The sequence below is a fragment of the Mobula birostris genome, chromosome 10 (assembly GCF_030028105.1).
Source record: "Mobula birostris isolate sMobBir1 chromosome 10, sMobBir1.hap1, whole genome shotgun sequence".
NCBI lineage: Eukaryota > Metazoa > Chordata > Chondrichthyes > Myliobatiformes > Myliobatidae > Mobula > Mobula birostris.
Window position 1 is genome coordinate 83,585,695 of NC_092379.1, and position 20,180 is coordinate 83,605,874.

Here is a 20,180-nt window from a genome sequence, read left to right on the forward strand (position 1 = left end):
GAGATGGCCATTCATCTGCATGAGCTAAAGGGGAAGCCATTGATTACCAGAGAATGTGGGACTAGGAGCATGAGAATTACCTAAGTGAAGGGGAGGACATCTGCTAAAAGGAGGTAAGGGACTGGTTAAAGTTGTACCAGCAAAATTGGGACTACAACCCGGATGGATGAGACCATTTGCAATAATCTGGACTAAAGAAACATGTGTCCGAGTGGAAACTAAGGAAGGGCCAAAGTGGAATCATTAGTCCCACCTGAAAAGATACCTCGGGTAGGAATGATTTAACCATGTAAGCATATTTCCATACCTGTTAGCCAGAAGGAACTACAGCCTACAAATTAGTGGATTTGGATGAATCAAGGACATGGGGAGCATATAAGCCAATCGTATTTGCTTCACCCCATTTTGTGGACTCGAACCTGATTCTTGCTGTGGGATAATCTAATCAGAGCAATTGAACGTGGACATAATGATCTACTAAACCTGAGGTCCTTCTCAGACGAGTAGCTATTTATTATGTAAAGTGCGAAACCTACCAAAGAAAGAATCTGTAATCATGTTAGACTCAGTGTCTGGGTCACCTAGTGAAACTGGTTTGAACCAGTCAGAGTTAAAAGGAACAATTACACAAAACTGGGTGGGGGGGGGTGGTGGGCAGAACCATAAAACAATGTTGGTTGTAGCCCTGGACTAGAACTAGTAAGAAGGAGACATAGATAGGTCAGCTGACCTTGAGCCAATGAGATGGAGAACAACCAGTTCAGCTGATGAGGAACACAAGAATAGTTCAAATCTCCAAATACATAAAAGTGATAACTCTCCAGCAACCAGGTACTAACCATCGCAGATGAGAAGGACCCCATTGATACGCGGAGATCACAACCACCGCGAACAACTGGTCAGCATAGACTTCTTTCCTGGGTGATATTTTTCTCTTCATTGACTGTTCATAGAGGGTCATGGTGTGTGCTTTGTACTTGAGACAATAAAAGTTACTTGTCGGTAAGTACAGATCTCATCTGATCATAACTACAAGGAATAGTAACCATGGAACTGGACAAACTAAGCTCAGAAAAATCTGGATAATTGAATGCGTGACATTTTTGAGCCATCTCTTGAGAGCAGGTAAAATGCAGACCATAAATAGAGGGAACAGTGAAGAACAGCCAGTTGTCAGGTGTGTCAATGGTATATGGTTTGGCATGGAGGATGTGATAACATGCGTTTTTGTGAAATGGACGTTTGAAAACTGCGCAGCGCTCAGGGGATATCCAATGGAGAGTGGGTGTGCTAGAGACGGGGATCCCATTTTTATATTGTCATGCTGAGGCATGAGACTAATGAACTATTCACACTTTAGTGCAGTGATGAAACGTACAGTAATGAGACAGGGCTGCTCCATTCAGGAATTGATCACTGTGGCAACCACTGAGCACACAGTGTAGCAAGGACAAAAGGGACACTGGGGGTATAGGGTTAAAACTGGAAGATGCAACTGACACCTGTCTGCTTTACAACTCCCTAATTCTTGCAGGGACTGTAAGATTTGCCTTTACCAATATTTACTCTATAGCCAAGTTATTCATACTGAGATTAAGACAGATAGGTGGAGAAGGGACAGAGATCTGATAGAGTTGTTAGGAGCTGGATATTCAGTGGGGCTCTCCACCATCAATACTTCAGATATATCAGAAATAAATACGCAAATCAGTTCCTCCAGTGGAATTTGAAGGTGGTTAGAAACAAAATTATGGTGACTTGGGGCAAGCCAGTAGAATAGGGAAACAAGGAGCAGAAATGGAGTTGGAAACTATCCAGTTATTGCAGCAATTAAAGGATATAAATTATGGCGTTATCAATAGAATGAACAATTAAACCTGATGTTGTGATAAAAATGCAGTCCGTACAATAAACAGTAATTCTGCGTGGCTTTTGTCCATAGTCAGAACAAACATTCTGCAGTTAGAAGGCCACAGAGTTCTGGACTGGATATCAGAAAACCAGGTGAAAGATCGTTAAGTGAAGGTGCCCCTGTGCACCAGATTTGAGATCTCACTCTAACTAATCATGGTCAGGCATTATCTGCAGAAATGAGAAAATAGTCAATGTTTAGGACTGACAAGGATCTCGGCCTGAAACGTTAACTTTTTATTCATTTCTATACATGCTGCCTGACTGACTGAATTCTTCCAGCATTTTTGTGGTTTGCTTTGGAATTCCAGCATCTGTAGATTTTCTCATGTTTCTGATTAATCATGTACTGGGAGGCTGCGAAAATGGGAGGAATCCACTGTATGTTGCCGCACTCCTCCACATTCCTTGACACAGTGACAATCAGACTTACTCTTTTATAAGAGTGTGTGATGTCAGAAAACACCATGAGTAACCTGCCAACCTACAAAATTGTTTTACACAAATCCAATGTGTGTGTGGGGGGGGGGCGGGGTGAATCTGATACAATGTTACCAAAGGAGATCTCATTAGCTATGTCCAGAAGAGATTGTACGAAGAAGCCAGATGGAATGTGGTTTTGCTGCATATGATAACTGATTCCCTGTCCATATGCCAGTTAATAACAAACCCCTTCTGAAGAATACTTCAGTGAATGATATGTACTCCATCACAACATCAGCAAGGGCATATTACTCAGGGCAGTTGCAATATAATCTGACTGCCTGTAATGTGACAATCAGTGAAACCGGGGCAGAACTTGCTTAAACCAGCTGCAGAAGGGACACTGGAGCTGCAGCTTGCCATTAAAGGTAATGACACAAAGGAGTGCACGAACGTGTAGCCAGAGAACTACTACTCATTCCACAGTTTACTGCTGACCAAGGAAAGATCATCCGAGAGGATGAGGAAGTCATTAAGAAATAGGGTGCATTGTTGAAAAGGATAAAGGTTCACAAGAAAAGAGGTTCTAGAGAATCACAGATTGGGATTTAAATGACCATTTCCAACCCTGGATCTGAGTTATCTCTCATAATATCATCGCACCACTGATTGTTTTAATGACCATTATTATTTTAGTGTGTATACCATGACGGCAGGCAAAGCATTGGTGTTGGGGGGGGTTGCCATTTAGTAGGCCAACCAGGGGATCTAATCTTTAGGTTCTATTGGCCATTTCAACCAAGACCTAGAGGGAGAACTGTTGTAGGGGAAAGAATTGTGAGGGTGAGTAACTAGTAAATAGGGATATGGATTGTGCTAGTATAGTAACAAGGAACCACAGACAAAGCCTTGAAGTAGAGATGTGGAATGCAGCGGTGATGATGTCCAAGATTCAGGAGTTTCATTAATTATGTTATAGAATGTATCTATTGTTGTAATAGAAAAATGGATTTATTGCTAGGCCTGAGGAGCTGTAATCAGGACCTAGTCTATTACTTAATTAAGTCTTCCTGTAGTCACCATTCTGTTTTCAAAATGTAGCTTTACTCAGGGGTGCAGTGCCAGCTGGAGCGCACTGGAGCACGTCCAGCACCTCTTTAAGAAAAAAGCCGAAATAAATGATGTAATTAATTAGGTGCCGCCCAGGGTGATTTGAGTATCTCGGAAACTGCTGATCTCCTGGGATTTTTACACACAACAGACTCTAGAGTTTACAAAGAATGGTGCCAAAAACAAAAAAAAAAATCCAGTGAGTGGATTTAACAAGATGTTTTTGCTCACAGACCAGCCACTCGCTGGATGTTTTTTTGTTTTTGGCACCATTCTTTGTAAACTCCAGAGTCTTTTGTGCATGAAGATCCCAGGAGATCAGCAGTTTCTGAGATACTCAAATCGCCTTGGGCGGCACTTGATTAATTAGCTTGTTTATTTCAGCTTTTTTCTTCGATGTGCTGGATGCGCTCCGGGGTGCTCCAGCTAGCACTGCACCATTGGTCTTACTGGTAATCTCATTAAATGGGAATGTAACATCTCCACCAAAATCATGCTCAGGTTGATCACCTATGGCATGTCTCCATGTGTTCTCCAGTTTTTAATATATCACCCCTTACATTGAACACAACCTCTGCGTAAACTTTCAGTTTGCTCCTACAGATGTTATGAACCAAATGGCCTGTTTCAGTGCTGTAAAACCTAAGGACTCTATGGCATTGTGAATTGACACTATAAAATGTTGTCTGCTAATGTTCTGTCCATCAACTTGCTATGTCTGGGTGTATGTAAAAATACTAGTTATCATAGGAACAGGAAGCTATAAAAATTGTCCTGGCTTATGTACAGATCTAGAGAAACCTAAATGCTGGGACATACATGAATGTATCAGGAAAAAGAACAAGAAGAGAAATGAACAGCTAGCTGGAGTCTTGCTGGGATTTATAATTGAATGTTCTGGCCTCATTTGAAGGGCAGTAATTTACTCAGACCTGCATCATAGACTGAGGAGGTATGCTTACAAATATACATATATATATGTGTGTGTGTGTGTGTGTGTGTGTGTGTATGGTGCTTTTCATCTTGACTAAGTATTGACCTTGTTAATAGGTTGAAGAGGAGTGCAGTTGTCATCAGTACATGAAAATTCATCATAATTAAGATAAAGTAGATAATTCAAACTGCTAGATTCTTCAAACGGAGCTGATCAGAAGAGTTCTATATGATTGTGTACATTGATCGATGTAGAATTATGTTAAAGTTGTTATAAATGTGATTCAGACCAAGCAAGCAATATTTATTTGCTGAAGATAGTATATTTTATGTACTATATATATTTCTTTTGTGGGATCAGACAGACCAGCTTTTATTGTGCATTCCATTTTAATGTCTCCAAAGAAATTGCTAATAGTCAGTGATATTGGTGAATCTAAATATCATGAATAGACAAAACTGAGAAAGGGTGACAGATTTCCTTCCTGAAAGATATTACTGAATCAACAATCCAACAATTTCATGGTTTTTGACAACAAATATTCCTTTTAATGTTTGATTCATTTAATTGTTTGAACATGAATTCCCACCTGCCTTGGAATTAATGCTTCTAGATCAATGATTCAGGACTCTGCTTGTAAACTGAGTGAGTTAACAATTATGCTATTGTATTTAGAATAAATTACTGCAGAACGCAATTCTTTAAATGTTTATTTGAAGTACAAATACATTGTGACAAAATCAAATCTGTTACTCTCTTCTGTCATGCTGTAAATTGGCTCCATAATTTAAATATTCTGTTGCTACAACCCTTGGTTACAAAGAGAAGTGCAACAAGGAAACAGAGAATTGTCCTTCAGTTCTGATCAATCTACCTTTTAACTGAGACGCCTAATTGTAACACTTGTGATAATAAACCCTATTCTTTTAATAGAATAAGAAATGAATGTCATTGAAGAGTTGACAAATTACTTTCAACAAAACCAGAAACTGCAAATTCAATTCAGTTAAATTATCATTACTTCAAGACATCAGATACTAAGATAAAATGCGAGTAAACCTTACTCTTGAATGCATTTAAAAAGTTTATGGTATAAACCTGACTGTTAGGTACAGACTGACTAAAGGGTAGAGAAGGTCATCATACCCAGAAAATGTCACCCTATCAGTCCCATTCACCTGTAACTTATTCGTTCCCACATTCATTAACTCCCCTTCAGATTGTTTTCCATTTATCTACATGAGAAAATAATTTACAGGAACCTACAGGCACACCTTTGGAACCAGAGACAATCACTGAGTGCCTGAGATCAGCATTGGACCCCGGATGTGAGACAGCAGCATTAACTGCCAGAGCATAATACCACATTATGACAGTGCTTAGCATGCACATAGTGTGATGTAGATGCTTTACAAGACTGACACCTCATTTTTAGATAGACCTGAAGCGACTAGTATGTTCTTTTTTCTCAATTTGTCATTGAATCAGACCACATCCATTAGCTTGCTGGTGATGCAAAGGTGATAGATTTGGCAGTCTGGAAGATTTTTGTCATTTATTTCTTCAGTAGATCTTCAGGATGAAGGAAGACTTAATTCATTCAGTGCTGACATAGGTAATGAGGCCAATCAGACTGATAGACTCTTCCACAGATAGGGCAAATGGTGGCTGATCGGGCCAATAGGCGAAGAAGGACAAAGGTTGTGAGGTGGTCCTCTCCTCTGCATGCTCCTGATGTATGAGGGGTGATTGATAAGTTTGTGGCCTAAGGTAGAAGGAGAAGATATATTAACTTCAAACTTTCTGCATAATCACTCAAAGAGTTGAACGGCACGTTCATTTAACGAGAGCTGTATAGCTCACCTCTTTCTACTTTAGGCCACAAACTTATCAATCACCCCTGCTGTGGACCACTTTCTGGAGGTCCAAGATGCCAGCTTCTACAAAGATGGGATCTGTATGCTCCATGACCACTGGTCTAAGTGTGTAAATGTAGGAGGGAACTATGGTGAAAAATAATTGTGCTAGGTTTTCTAAAATTGACTTCTTCTACCTTAGGCCATGAACTTATTAATCACCCCTTGTATAATCTCATGCTTTTTAACGTCAGCCTTCATGGAAATGAACAGTCAACGTTTCCAGCCGAGACCTGATGAAGGATCTTGTCCCAAAATGTTGACTGTTCGTTTCTACGGGTGCTGCCCAACCGACCCACTGAGTTCCTCCAGTGTGTTGTGCATGTTGCTTTGACCCCAGCATCTGCAGAGTATTTTGTGTTAAAGTCAACCTTAACTTGTTTTGTACCCAGAGTTTCCCAGTATAAAGAGGCTCTGAGAACATCCTTAAACTTTTTCTTTTGTCCATCTGATGATCTCTTTCTATGAAAATACTCGTTATAGAATTCTTGTTTCAGATACCTGGCATAGTGCATGCAAGTGATGTGGCTAGTTCGACATAGCTAACTGACGAGAACTGGGGTCACGGTGCTGGAGATGTTGGCCGGGAGATGATACTTATCCTATCTATGAACTTGGAGGATTTTATGAAGCGTTGTTAGTGGTACTTTTTCAGAACCTTCAGTGCCTGATACTGGTGGTCCAGAGCTTAAAAGTACTTAGGAGGGTAGGGATTTTGTATCATATCTGAGATGTTTATCTACAGATACTCTTTTGCTTATTTGACCATTGAGCTGGCATATTGATGTATTTCATCATTAATGTCTGCTTTTGCCAAAAGATAACTCCTGAGTTATGAGTCATGTGGTACCCTTTTCTCTGAATATCTAGACTTTATGAAGAACTCCAACAGTGGACAAATGGTACTTTAGGCAAATATTATTAGCTGTTTTCTCAAAGGAGAAGCTGTACGAGGAATGGGAATGAAGTTCTATTTCAGTTCCAGCTTCACCATACTTACTTGGTGCCCATTACACCACTGGCATTTAGGGCAGCAATGAATGTCCTCCACCCCTGGCAGTGTTCAGGGCTTCTTGCATCATATCAGTGGCTTTCTCTCAACTTTCTCTACTGTCAGTCATGCAAGTTCTGGATAGGTTCTTGGGAATAGTGTCTCACTCGAATGCAAAAGATTCCTCATTGTTATTTCTGAAACAATTTTATTTTACCAGTTAGGGTTGATAGCTCTGAACTCAAACCCCAAACCTGGATGACTTGCCTCTACCCTTGGCATGGGTAACCCATGCATACCTATTTGGCATAAAGGAGAAGTTAAAGTATCACAGGAGGAACTGAGAGTCTTACAGAACCGATGCAATGATAAACCAGCTCCACTGTGCATGGAGAGAAGTTCCAATTTATTTTATTTTTAATAAGAATCCAGAATGCGTGTATTCTATTTTAATTGAATGTATTCAACAACACCTCATCGTCCTGTTGTATTGAAATAATTACTCTGTGGCTCATATTGGTTTCAAGCAATATATATCATAGACAACAATGCATTGATTTTCATTATTGCTGATGTAATTTGTTAATCAGGAAATTAGAATGACATACCTCTGTCATGGGAAGCGATTACCAGGTAGACAAAGGAACAATTCAAGAATATATTCAAAACCTCCTTAAATGAATGCAATTAAGACCATAAGACATAGGAGCAGAATCAGGCCATTTAGCCCATTGAGTCTGCTTCACTGTTTAATCATGGCTGATCTTTTTTACCCTTCCTTAGCACCACTCCCTGGTCTTTTGATGCTGTGGCCGATAAAGAACCCATCAATCTCTATGTTAAGTACGCCCAATGACTTGGCTTCCACAGCTGCCTGTGGTATCAAATTCCACAAATTCACCACCCTCTGGCTGAAGAAATTTCTCCATATCTCCACATCTCTGTTTTAAATAGATAACCCTCTATTCTGAGACTGTTCCCTCGTGTTCTAGACTCCCCCACCATGGGAAACATCCTTTCCACATCTACTCTGTCTAGGCCTTTCAACATTTGAAAGGTTTCAATGAGATGCCCCCTTCATCCTTCTAAATTCCAGGAAGTACAGAGCCAGAACAATCAAGTGTTCCTAGTATCATAACTCCTTCATTTCCAGAATTATCCTTGTGAACTCCCTCTGAGTCCTCTCCAAAACTGTTGACAATACTCAAGGTGAGAGCATACGGGGCCTTATAAAGTCTCAGTTTCATATCTCTGCTCTTATATTCTAGACCTCTCAAAATGAATGCTAATGTTGTATTTGCCTTCCTTACCACCGACTCAACCTTCAAGTTAAGCTTTAGGGTGTTCTGCCAAGGACTCCCAAGTTCCTTTGTATCTCAGATTTTTGGATTTTCTACCCATTTAGAAAATAGTCTGCACATTTATTTCTCCTAACAAAGTGCATGACTATGCATTTTCCAACATTTTATTTCATTTGCCAATTTCTTGCCCATTCTCTTAATCTGTCTAAGTCCTTCTTCAGCCTTCCTGTTTCCACACTACCTGCTCCTCCACCAACCTTCATATCATCTGCAAACTTGGCAACAAAGCTATTTATTATATCATCTAAATCACTGATATACAGCATATAAAGACGCTGTCCAAACAACAACTCCTGATGAACAGCACTAGTCACCGGCAGCCAATCAGAAAAGGATCCTTTTATTTGGCTCACTGCCTCCTTTCAATCAGCCAATGTTCTAACCATACTAGTAACTTTCTTGTAATACCATGGGGTCTTAACTTGATAAGCAGCCTCATGTGTGGCACTTTGTGAAAGACATTCTGAAAATCCAAATTAATAACAATTACTGAATCCCCTTTATCTATCCTACTTGTAATATCCTCAAAGAATTCTAACAGGATTGTTAGGAAAGATTTTCCCTGAAGGAAACCAAGTGGTCCATAACCTCACTCTTAACGATTAACTCCGACATCTTCTGAATCACAAAGGTCAGGATAACTGGTCTATAATTTCCTTTCTGCTGCCCCCATCCTTTCTTAAAGAGTGGAGTGACATTTACAATTTTCCAGTCCTCCAGAATCTTGCCGAAGTCCAATGATTCTTGAAAGAAATCCAATGATTCTTGAAAGATCATTACTAATGCCTCCACAATCTCTACCACTAACTTTTTCAGAACCCCAGCGTGCAGTTCATCTGGCCCGGGTGACTTAATAAGCCTCAGGTCTTTCAGATTTTTGAGCACCTTCTCCATTGTAATTGTAACTACACTCACTTATCTTCCTTCACACCCTTCAACATTTGGAACACTGCTAGTATATACCACAGTGAAGACATGCAAAGTACTAATTTAGTTCATCTGGCTTCTCCTTGTCCCCCATTATTATTTTTATGGTCTCATTTTTTAACTGTCCTATATCCACTCTCAACTCACTTTTATTTTTTATATTCTTGAAAAAGCTTTTTCTATCCACCTTGATATCATTTGCAAGCTTGCTTTCAAATTTCATCTTTTTCCCCAATGATTCTTTCAGTTGCTTTCTGTAGGTTTTTAAAAGCTTCCTAATCATTTATCTTCCCACAAATTTTTGTTTTGTTGTATGTCCTCTCTATTGCTTTTATATTAGCTTTGACTTCTCTTGTCAGCCACGATTGTACTATTTTGCCATTTGAGTATTTATTTGTCTTTGGAATACATCTATCCTGCACCTTCCTTATTTTCTCAAATACTTAAGCCATTGCTGCTCTGCTATCATCCCTGCCAGCTCTACTTCCAATTTACTTTGGCCAATTCCTAACTCATATGACTATAATTTCCTTTTTGTCTGTCTGGGTACCATATCCGATGCGGACTTTGGTGACCATGGTTTTCCATATAGATCTATCCTTTGTTTTTTGGATGACTTCCATTTCCTCAATGTGTAGCCACCTGGCTATGCTTTTGATGTACATAAGTCGAGATCTTCCTCTAGGTTTGCTCCCCTCAATCTTTCCAGAGAGTATGAGTTTTTCTAGTTCATCTTTCCGCATGATGTGTCCCAGGAATCTGAGATGTCTTTCTCTTATTGCTGGTATGAGTGATTGAACTGCTTGGGCTCTTCTGAGAACTTCTTCATTTGATGTGTGTGTGGTCCATGATATTTGTAACATTCTCCTGTAGAACCATAATTCAGCGGCTTCTCATCTCTTTTCCATTGCTGGAAAATTTCCTTTACTCCACTGAAATATTGCTACATCAGGCTTTACTTTCTCCCTGTCAAATTTCAAGTTGAACTCAGTCATATTGTGGTCTCTACCTCCTAAAGATTCCTTTACCTTAAACTCCCTAATCAGTTTCAGTTCATTACAGTATGGCTGATCCCCTGGTAGTCTCAATGACAAACTCTTCTAAAAAGCCATCCTGTAGGCATTCAACGAGTTCTCCCTCTTGAGAGCAATTACCAACCTAATTTTCCCAATCTACCAGCATGTTAAAATCTCCCATTTCTATTATAATATTGCCCTTTTGACACACCTTTTCTATTTCTCATTGTAATTCATAGTCCACATCCCAGCTACTGTTTGGAGGTCTGTATATAACTACCATCAGGTTCCTTTTACCCTTGCATTTTCTGAACTCAACCTACAAGGATTCAACATCTTCCAATCCTATGTCACATCTTTCCAATGATTTGATGTCATTCTTTACCAGTAAAGCCACGCCATCCCCTCTGCCTACCTATCCCTCCAATACAATGTGTAACCTTGGACATTCAGCTCCCAACTACAACCATCCTTCTGCCACAATTCAGTGATGGCTGCAACATCGTACCTGACAATCTGTAAAAGTGTAACAAGATCATAACCTTATTTCATATACTCTGTGCAATGAGATACAACACTTCGAGTGCTATATTTGCTACCCTTTTTCAATTCTGCTTCCCTAGGGCACTGATATACACCCTGCTGGCTGCAATTTTGTTCTATCATCTGCCTCCTCTTCTTGACAGTCTGACTGCACACTATCTTTGCTCTTTTTACTATCCTTCCTATCCTGACACCCTTCACTCCGGTTCCTATCCTCCTGCCAGATTAACTTAAACCCTCCACAACAGCCCTAACAAACCTGCTCATATGAAAATTGGTCCCCTTCAGGTTCAGGTGCAACCATTCCCTTTGGTACAGGTCATACCATCCCCAGAGGAGATCCCAATGATTAACAAACCTGAAACCCTGCCCCTTGCACTAGCTTCACAACCACACATTTATCTGCCAAATCATCCTGTTTCTATCTTCATTGGCGCATGGCACCGAAATTATTACCCTGGAAGTCCTGCTTCTCAGCTTTCAGCCTAGCTCTTTAAATTCTCTCTTCAGGACCTCTTTGCTTTTCCTTCCTATGTCATTGCTACCAATTTATACCAAGATATCTCTCTGCTCTCCGCCTCCCTCCAAAATACTGTGGACACGGTCCTAGATGTCCCTGACCATGGCACCTGGGAGGCAACATACCATCCAGGAGTTTCATTCACATCCACAGAATCTACTGTCTGTTCCTTTGATTTCTGAGTCCTCTATAACCACCGATTCCCTTTTCTCCCTCTTTCTCTTCATCACCACAAACCCATGCTCAGTGCCAGTAACCCGGTCTCTCTTGCATCCCCCTGGGAGGTCATCCCCAACAACAGTACCCAAAACAGTATACTTAATATTGAGGGGAATGGCCAGAGGGGTGCTCTGCACTAACTCCCTATTTACCGCACTGTTCCTTCTCCTGACAGTCACCCAATTACTCACCTCCTGCAACATGGGGATGACTACTTTCCAATAACTCTGATCGATAATCTCCTCGCTCTCCCATACAAGCCAAAGGTCATCCAGCTGCTGCTCTAAATCCCTAACACAGACTTCAAGGAGCTGCAGCTGGATGCACATTACACAGAATTAGTTCCCTGGGAGACTCTGGGACTCCCAGGACTCCAACATCCACCATGAACAACACACAGCGGCCATTGAATCAACACCAATGCACCTGAAACAGTAAGAAAAAGAGAGAAACTTAACAGAAGCATACCAGGACAACTTACCCAGAGCCAATGCCTCTTCTGAGATGAAGCTTCCTTTGAGCCAAAGCCTGACACTCCCACTCTTACCGCTGGCCCACTCCCAACAATGGCCGCTCCGTTTGTCCCTTCTGTACTTTTATTTAGTCCTCTCTGCACTGTTCCCACCTCTGACTGAGTTACTAGAATGACACTGAACACCTGCAAAGCTCTTCTTTTAAACGAGCACTGTAGACCTGCATAAAACTTCTTCATTCAGTGCTGCCCCCATCGCTGATTGGGTCATCGGAATGACACCAAATGACCACAAAGCTCTCCTTTTAAACGAGTGCCACCGACCGGAGAGAAATCTCCTCGCTGTGCACTGCTTCCGCTGCTGAATGGGCCATTGGAATTCAGGGAAACCCCTGAATCGTGACCACCAAAATGATAAAGGTATATTCAGGGTGACTTTGAAGTGATCAAGTTGGGAGCACACCAAAGCCCTGCATGAGCAGTCAAAGCGTTCTCTGCCAAAAAACAAAACTGATTGCTCAGATGCCCCTACCTGTGATGGAGTCTGCTGTATACATACCACATACCGAGATCACACACACACACACACACACACACACACACACACACACACACACACACACACACACACACTTGCTATACACACCACACACACACACACTTGTATACACACCACACAAACAGACTTGACATACACACCACATACAGATCTGACATATAGGCCCAACATACAGACAACACACACATACATCTTTAGTCATCAGATCTCACAAAATTGGAGTGGAAGCAGGTCATCTGCAGAAATTGCCTAAGATCATCTTATAAACAAGGAGATGCTTAAAGTTTATTGTTGGATACCAAAAAGCTTGATTTATATAACTTTTTTTTGTTGGGATTAGTTACCAACCTAAGTCAGGGAAAATTGATTTTTTTCAATATATTAAATTTAATAAATTTGTTTATTTTTCACATTCCTCTTAAAATTCAACTCAATGAATGAAGAAGTGCCTAAAAGATTAGAGTATTGCTTTTCAATTCAAGGATCTAGAATACAAAGAGCAGTTTTTTTTACATTAGCCAGATTACATGTGAATACTGCATTGAGATTTGGTTCTGCTATTTTACAGAAATACATTTGCTTTGGAGGTATAAAGCACAAGTTTAACAGATTTATATCAGGATTCAGAAAGTTGAAATATAACGACCAATTAGGTTGAATTGGTTTAGGGCATTCTAGTCAAGCAGAAAGTAACATTTTTCAGAAAGGTTTAGAAAAATAAATCCATACTTGGCCATATGATGTTTTAATATCAATTCTTTGTGCAGGCATTGATGCAAATTTAGTTTGAACAGCTCTTAACAATAGTTTTGAAATGATTTATGCTTGTTTATACGGTTGGAAGACCTGCCTAATTTGTTGCACCACATTTGTGAATTGTCCAACATAAAACTCTGCAGAATAATATGTATTAAAACATGAAATATGTGTCAAAAATACATCTGAAGTCCCATCTAATTTATTGGTAATTATTTCTGCTGGGTGTAGGTATCTTCATGCAAAAAGTAATCCCTTTTCTGTCAGATAGGCGATTCAACAATCCTGTCAGTCAATTTTGTTGAAATAGTCTAATGTTTTAAACTAAAAAAACAGCGCAATGACTGGGAAGTATAAGGTCTTCTTAAATGATAAATATAGTTTCCTCAAACTGTCCCAGTTTTTATATCCAAAACACAGAGGATAAGTACCTCCATTTAGTTGTCATAAGCAATCAAGCAAACAACACTAAAAAGTTGAAACTGTACTTTTCTGTGATTTTTGTCTGTTGACTGTCAAGATTTTCATCACATAGACTCCACTTATATAAATAACATTATCTGTGCTATTTAGAGAATTTTAGCTGTGAAGCATTTTAAAGTTATTTCTTCCTCATAATTTTTAAACTTATATGTGTTTTAAGTAATTTAAGATCATTGTTAATTTAAAACAAAATATATGCACTTAAATATCTATAAGAATGCTACTGTAAGGCGTAGGCCTCAGAATCCAAAGACTGAGTGCTAATCATCACTTAGTGAGTGCTCCTAGTCACAGGTGAGCACAACACCTACACCAAATATCAATTAGTTAATAGAGTGCAGGATGAGGGTGGCAGATGCACACAAAATCAGATTCAGATCTAGCATGAAGTAGTCCAATGTGTTTGAACCTATTCTATTCACAGCTTGATGATAACTGTTTCGAACTTTCTAACAATGCAACACAAGGATTCCCAGTAGACTACAGAAAGGAAGTGGTATTGCTACATGCCACTTCAACAACTTGTCTCAAAATTATAGATTATATATTTTTTATTTTTTTATTTAGAGATACAGTGCAGAATAGGGCCAACAAGCTCTTCTGCCCCAGCAAATGATCAATTTAATGCTAGTCTAATCACATGACAATTTCCAGTGACCAATTAACCTAATAACTGATATATCTTTGGACTGTGGGAGAAAAATGGATATAAACAATTTGTTTTTATTGGTAAGATGCAAGACTTAGATAGTTGTTAATAGGATTAAACTAGCTAGAAATAAAATATTTAATCTTTGGATAAACCATTCTACATCAGAAATTATAGGCCAGTTTGCTTGACCTCAATAATTAGTAAGATGCTGGAGTCCATTTTTGGAGAACCTGGAAGCACATGATAAAATAGGCCGAAGTCAGCATGGCTTCCTGAAGGAAATATCTTACCTGACAAAACTGTTGGAATTCTTTAAGGAATTAACATGCAGGATAGACAATAGGCTCAGTGATGCTGTTTACTTGGATTTTCAGAAGGTCTTTGACAAGATGCCTAACATGAGGCTGCTAAACAATATGATATTACATGAAAGATACTAGCATGGATAGAAGATTGGCTGGCTGATAGGACACAGAGGCATTGGCTTCCTGTTACTAGGTGGTGTTCTGCAAGGGTTGATAATGGGATCATTTCTTTTCATGTTGTATGGTATTGATTTGGATGACCAAATATGATGGTTTTGTGCACAGGTTTGCAGACAAAATGAAGATACGTGGGGGAGAAGGAAATGTTGAGCAAGCGAAAAATCTGCAGAAGAACTTAGACAGCTTAGGAGAATAGGCAAAGAAGTGGCAGAGAGAATATCATGTAGGGAAGTAGAGGGTCATGCATTTTGCTCAAAGGAATAAAGGCATAGAAACTTTTCTAAATGGGGAGACAATTCAGAAATTAGACGTGTGTAGGGACTTAGGAATCTGTGCAGGATTCCATAACAGTTAATATGCAGGTTGATTCAGTGGCAGGGTAGTTAAATGCAATGTTCACATTCATTTCAAGAGGAATAGAATATAAAGGCAAGGACATAATGCTGAGACTTTATAAGGCATTGGTCAGAATGCTCTAGGAGTATTGTGAGCAGTTTTGGGCCCTTTATCTAAGAAAGCTGTACTGGCATTGGAGAGTATCCAGAGACCTCAGGAATGAAAGGGTTAACATATAAATTATGTTTGATGGCTCTGGGTCTGTACTCACTGGAATTTAGAAGTGGGGGGGGGTCTCATTCAAACCTATTTAATATTGAAAGGTTTAGAAAAGATGTTGTGAGGATGTTTCCTATAGTGGGTGAGTCTACACCAGCGGGCACAACCTCAGAATAGAAGGACATCCCTTTAAAACAGAGATGAGGAGGAATTTCCTTAGCCAGACAGTTGTCAATCTGTAAAATCCATTGGCAGAGGCAGTTGTAGAAACCAAGTATTTTTGTATACTTAAAGCAGAAGTTAATCGGTTCTTTGTTAGTAAAAGAATCAAAGGTTACAGGGAAAAAGCAGGAGAATGGGCCAGAGAAGATAATAACTCAGAAATTATGGAATGACAGAGCAGACTCAATGGGATGAATTGCTTGGTTATGCTCTTATGTTAATGATCTTATAGCCTAACATAGAACAGAGAACATTGCAGCACAGTGGAGATCTTTGACCCCTGATTTTATCCAACTTTAACCTACTCTAAGATCACTCTGACCCTCCCTCTCACATAGCCCTTCATTTTTCTGTCATTCATGTGCCTACCTAAGAGTCTCTTAAATTTCCCTTATGTATCTGCCTCTGGCAGCATGTTTCAGGCACTCTCTTTCCTCTGACATCACCCTATCCTTTCCTCCTATCACCCAAAAATTATGCCTCCTTGTATTAGCCATTTCCACCCTGGGAAAAAAATAGTTTTTGCCTGTCCATTCTATCTCTGCACCTTATTACGTTATACACTTTGATTAAGTAACCTGTTATTCTCCTTCTCCTCAAAGAGAAAAGCCCTAGGTCGCTCAGCCTATTATCATCAAACATGCTCTCCAATTCAGCCAGCATCCCAGTAAATCTCCTCAGCACTCTCTCAAAAGCTTTCACATCCTTCCCACAGTGAAGCAACCAGAACTCAAATTACTCACAGCCTAAATATTTATTACCATGCTTCCATAGTGCCAGGCTGGTTCAATGAGAGCATTTTCCCCTGGCAAATGGATGATTGTGCCTTCACCAATGCATCCCACAGAAGAGATCTGAGTCGTAGCTCAGGTTGATGGACCACTGCAATTCTGGAGACACTGCCTTTTGGATGATATATTGAACTGAAACCCCATCTGCTATCCCATAATACTGCATTAATAAATGACGAGGTATATTCCATCAAATGTCCTGATGACAAACTGCTGCTCATTTAATGTTCAGTGGCTTTTTGCACAGAAATCAGCTGTAGTGATTTCTACATTTCAACATGTCTCCAATGACATTTTGGCTGACGTGAAATACTCTGATTCTTTCTGAGCTTGTGAAAAGCACTATAGTATAGTTTTTTTTTTCTCTTTCATTATGCAGATCATATTTCTAAGCTTACTAAATAATAGTATTACCTCAGGATAATTCTTTTAGTTGCTGTACAGATTTAATTGCAGATTTATCTGAAACATGATAATCCATAAGGTAAATTAATTTTTAATACAAGCTGATTTATTAGTTAAAGCTACAAACATTACTTACATTTGATGTTACCTGATTTTTCAGCTAATAATCAAATTATATGGAGTGATGAGTGAAGCACAATTAAACTCGAGGGTTTGAGACTATAGTGAACTACAACCAAAGCTTTTGAAATCAATGCGTGGCTGCATAGTTTCTTCCTTTCTGCAACATGAAAGATGGGAACATGTGGGAGATTTGATGCCAATGAACGTAACCTTTGGCTCTGCTATAAGATGTTATAAGAATTCAGGGGCAGGACACTATTGTCCTGAGCTGAAGGGAGAAACACATTTTATATCTAGCCCCTCAGCTTTATGCCTGGAATAGATGGCATGTGTAGTGACATCCCATTTACGGTAATGTCTTTTTTCCCATTTAATTAACTATTACTACATGTTTCAGGTTATTAGGAATATTTATGAACAGTTTGAAAAAGATCTTAAAGACCATTAGAATGCTTTGATGCCAGTCTCAGGTTCGGCCACCTAAAAGTCAGTATAAAGAGACTGGTGTGATAGGAGTCCAAGGTGACTGGTGACCTGAGGAACAGTGTAAGATAACAGGAAGGGGAGAGATTGGGGTTGCTGTTGGGAGACAGTGGCATGTGAATGAGAGAATCACTCTATTCCTCTTCCCCTCTTAATACTAGCCATGTGCTTAGCCGTATCCCATAGATGCTGTTCGACCTGCTAAGTTCCTCCTGCAGGTTGCTCCAGATTCCAACATCTTCAGTCTCTTATGTCGGACTTCAGGTCACATATAAAAGTAACCAAAGAACATAAAGTTTAAGCACTTGGGGATTAAATTTCTCTGGGCAATGGCCTTCATTTATTCACAGCAACTAAAAATGATGTTGTATTCTGATCCAGCAGATCTGCAAAGTTTGCATTGCACAGTTTGAAAGCACAGCCAAAGGCGATCATGACATATCTCACTCTATCAAGGAATATACAAAAACAGTAAATTAAGAACAACCTGCACAGCACAGCGTAATTCAGAGCTGGATGATATGTGGTATAAATCTAACAATGGAATTTTGCTTTCTAAGCCACAACAGTAAAAACAACTGACAAACATGAGACATTGAAAATCTGGTTGAATATAACCCACAAAACATGCAAAAAACTCATGGACGCTTATGATGCAAGGACCTGTAGGAAATGAATTAATGATGTGGAACATACCGCTGAGGTGCTAACATAGAAACAAACTTACTGATTCTTGGAGGCAGTGATATGGTCCCAAAAGGAGTGCTGACAATCTGAGAAAATAACTGGTGCTTTTCACAATTGTTTTGGGGAAAATAAATGGCACTTCATGATCTGCAGTCTCTATCAACTAACGGTAATATTGCTTTATATGTGTGTTAATAAATAATAAATAGTTGGTTCAAAAAGAAATGGATGCGTGGAACTGATTGTTACACTGAGGATATGTTGATATAGAAGTGACAGGAATTTGCATTGCAGTGAATATAATAAGGGGCTATCACAATGAAACTAACTGATCCCAATTTTACAGGGATTTGCAGCAAATGATGAAGCAGAGCAAGGGCACTGTATTTTGAAGAAAGCAGGAAAGGAACCGGTCAATGTTATGCATGTGCAAATGGATGGCACCAGAAGCAGGCATTCAAATTGAAGTAGTGTTTTGAAATAGTAATGCAAAGGTAGCAATATACAGACTCCCTGAACTCACGATGGTTGATAAAAAAACACTGCACAGGATAATTGGTCTCAGCATGTGGCTGAAGAATTATGGGGAGGATGGGATGCAGCTCATTAATAACTCAGAGGCTCAGAAGCAGTAAACTGCACTGTGACAATAATTGTTAAATAATCAGCTAGAACGAGAAAATTTTTAGAAGGATATTAACTAGCCAGAAACAAAATTGATGCAGAATTTATATTAGAACAATATTTATAATAAAGTAGTTCAGAGGTGGTTACCTGGGAATGCATCTACTGTAGGGAGAGCTGAAAGTAGTACTTTGTCACTTCAGAGTGTTTCACTTTGCCTCCTAAAATTAATTTCATTTAAATTAATGGGCCTCTAAAGGGCCAAAGAATAACTATTTGAACTATAAGAAGGGCTCTGTGGTTATAGAATATTAGCTACTCAGATAGAGTTCAGGACCTATTTATTTACACCAGGGCAAAATGGATTGGGATACAACAAGTATCAATACAACCAAAGGCTTGGGCAGTGTACAATCTCGAAAAGGCAATCCTAACTGAGGTAGTGCCCAATGCTGATGAGAGGGCTAGATTGTATGTTAACCCTTTGGCAGTTGGTTGATATTGAGTATTTCAAGATGTTAACAAGCATTGGTGGGAATTGCATTTTTCATGATCTTCATCTCAGTTAAATGTAGGTGAACATAATTAATGATGCCTCTCCATAACTATTTAAATGAATTTTATACCAAATTGCTATAAACTGGCACAGAAATTGTTACAGGTGACAATGGCCATGGTCGTGTGATGTGCAAAGCATTGTCCTTGACAGATGACCTTCATTGCCAACACAATGAGGAAGATAATTTTTTCATGTTAGAAAGAGTTCTGGAATGACAACAAATGCATTTTTGTCTGTGTAGGACCTAATTGTCTTTAATTAAAAACTGGAGATGGAATAATGCTCACCAGAAATTAAATGATATTATGGAAAGAGAGTTTAGGCAGAAAGTTTTTATTGGTATGTTATTATGGCAAAAACATTCAATCTCATGGATGATGCCTCAGATTACAGTATTATCATTCATATTATGGAGAGCACCAGGAGAAGACAAGAACATTTGCTTATTTCACT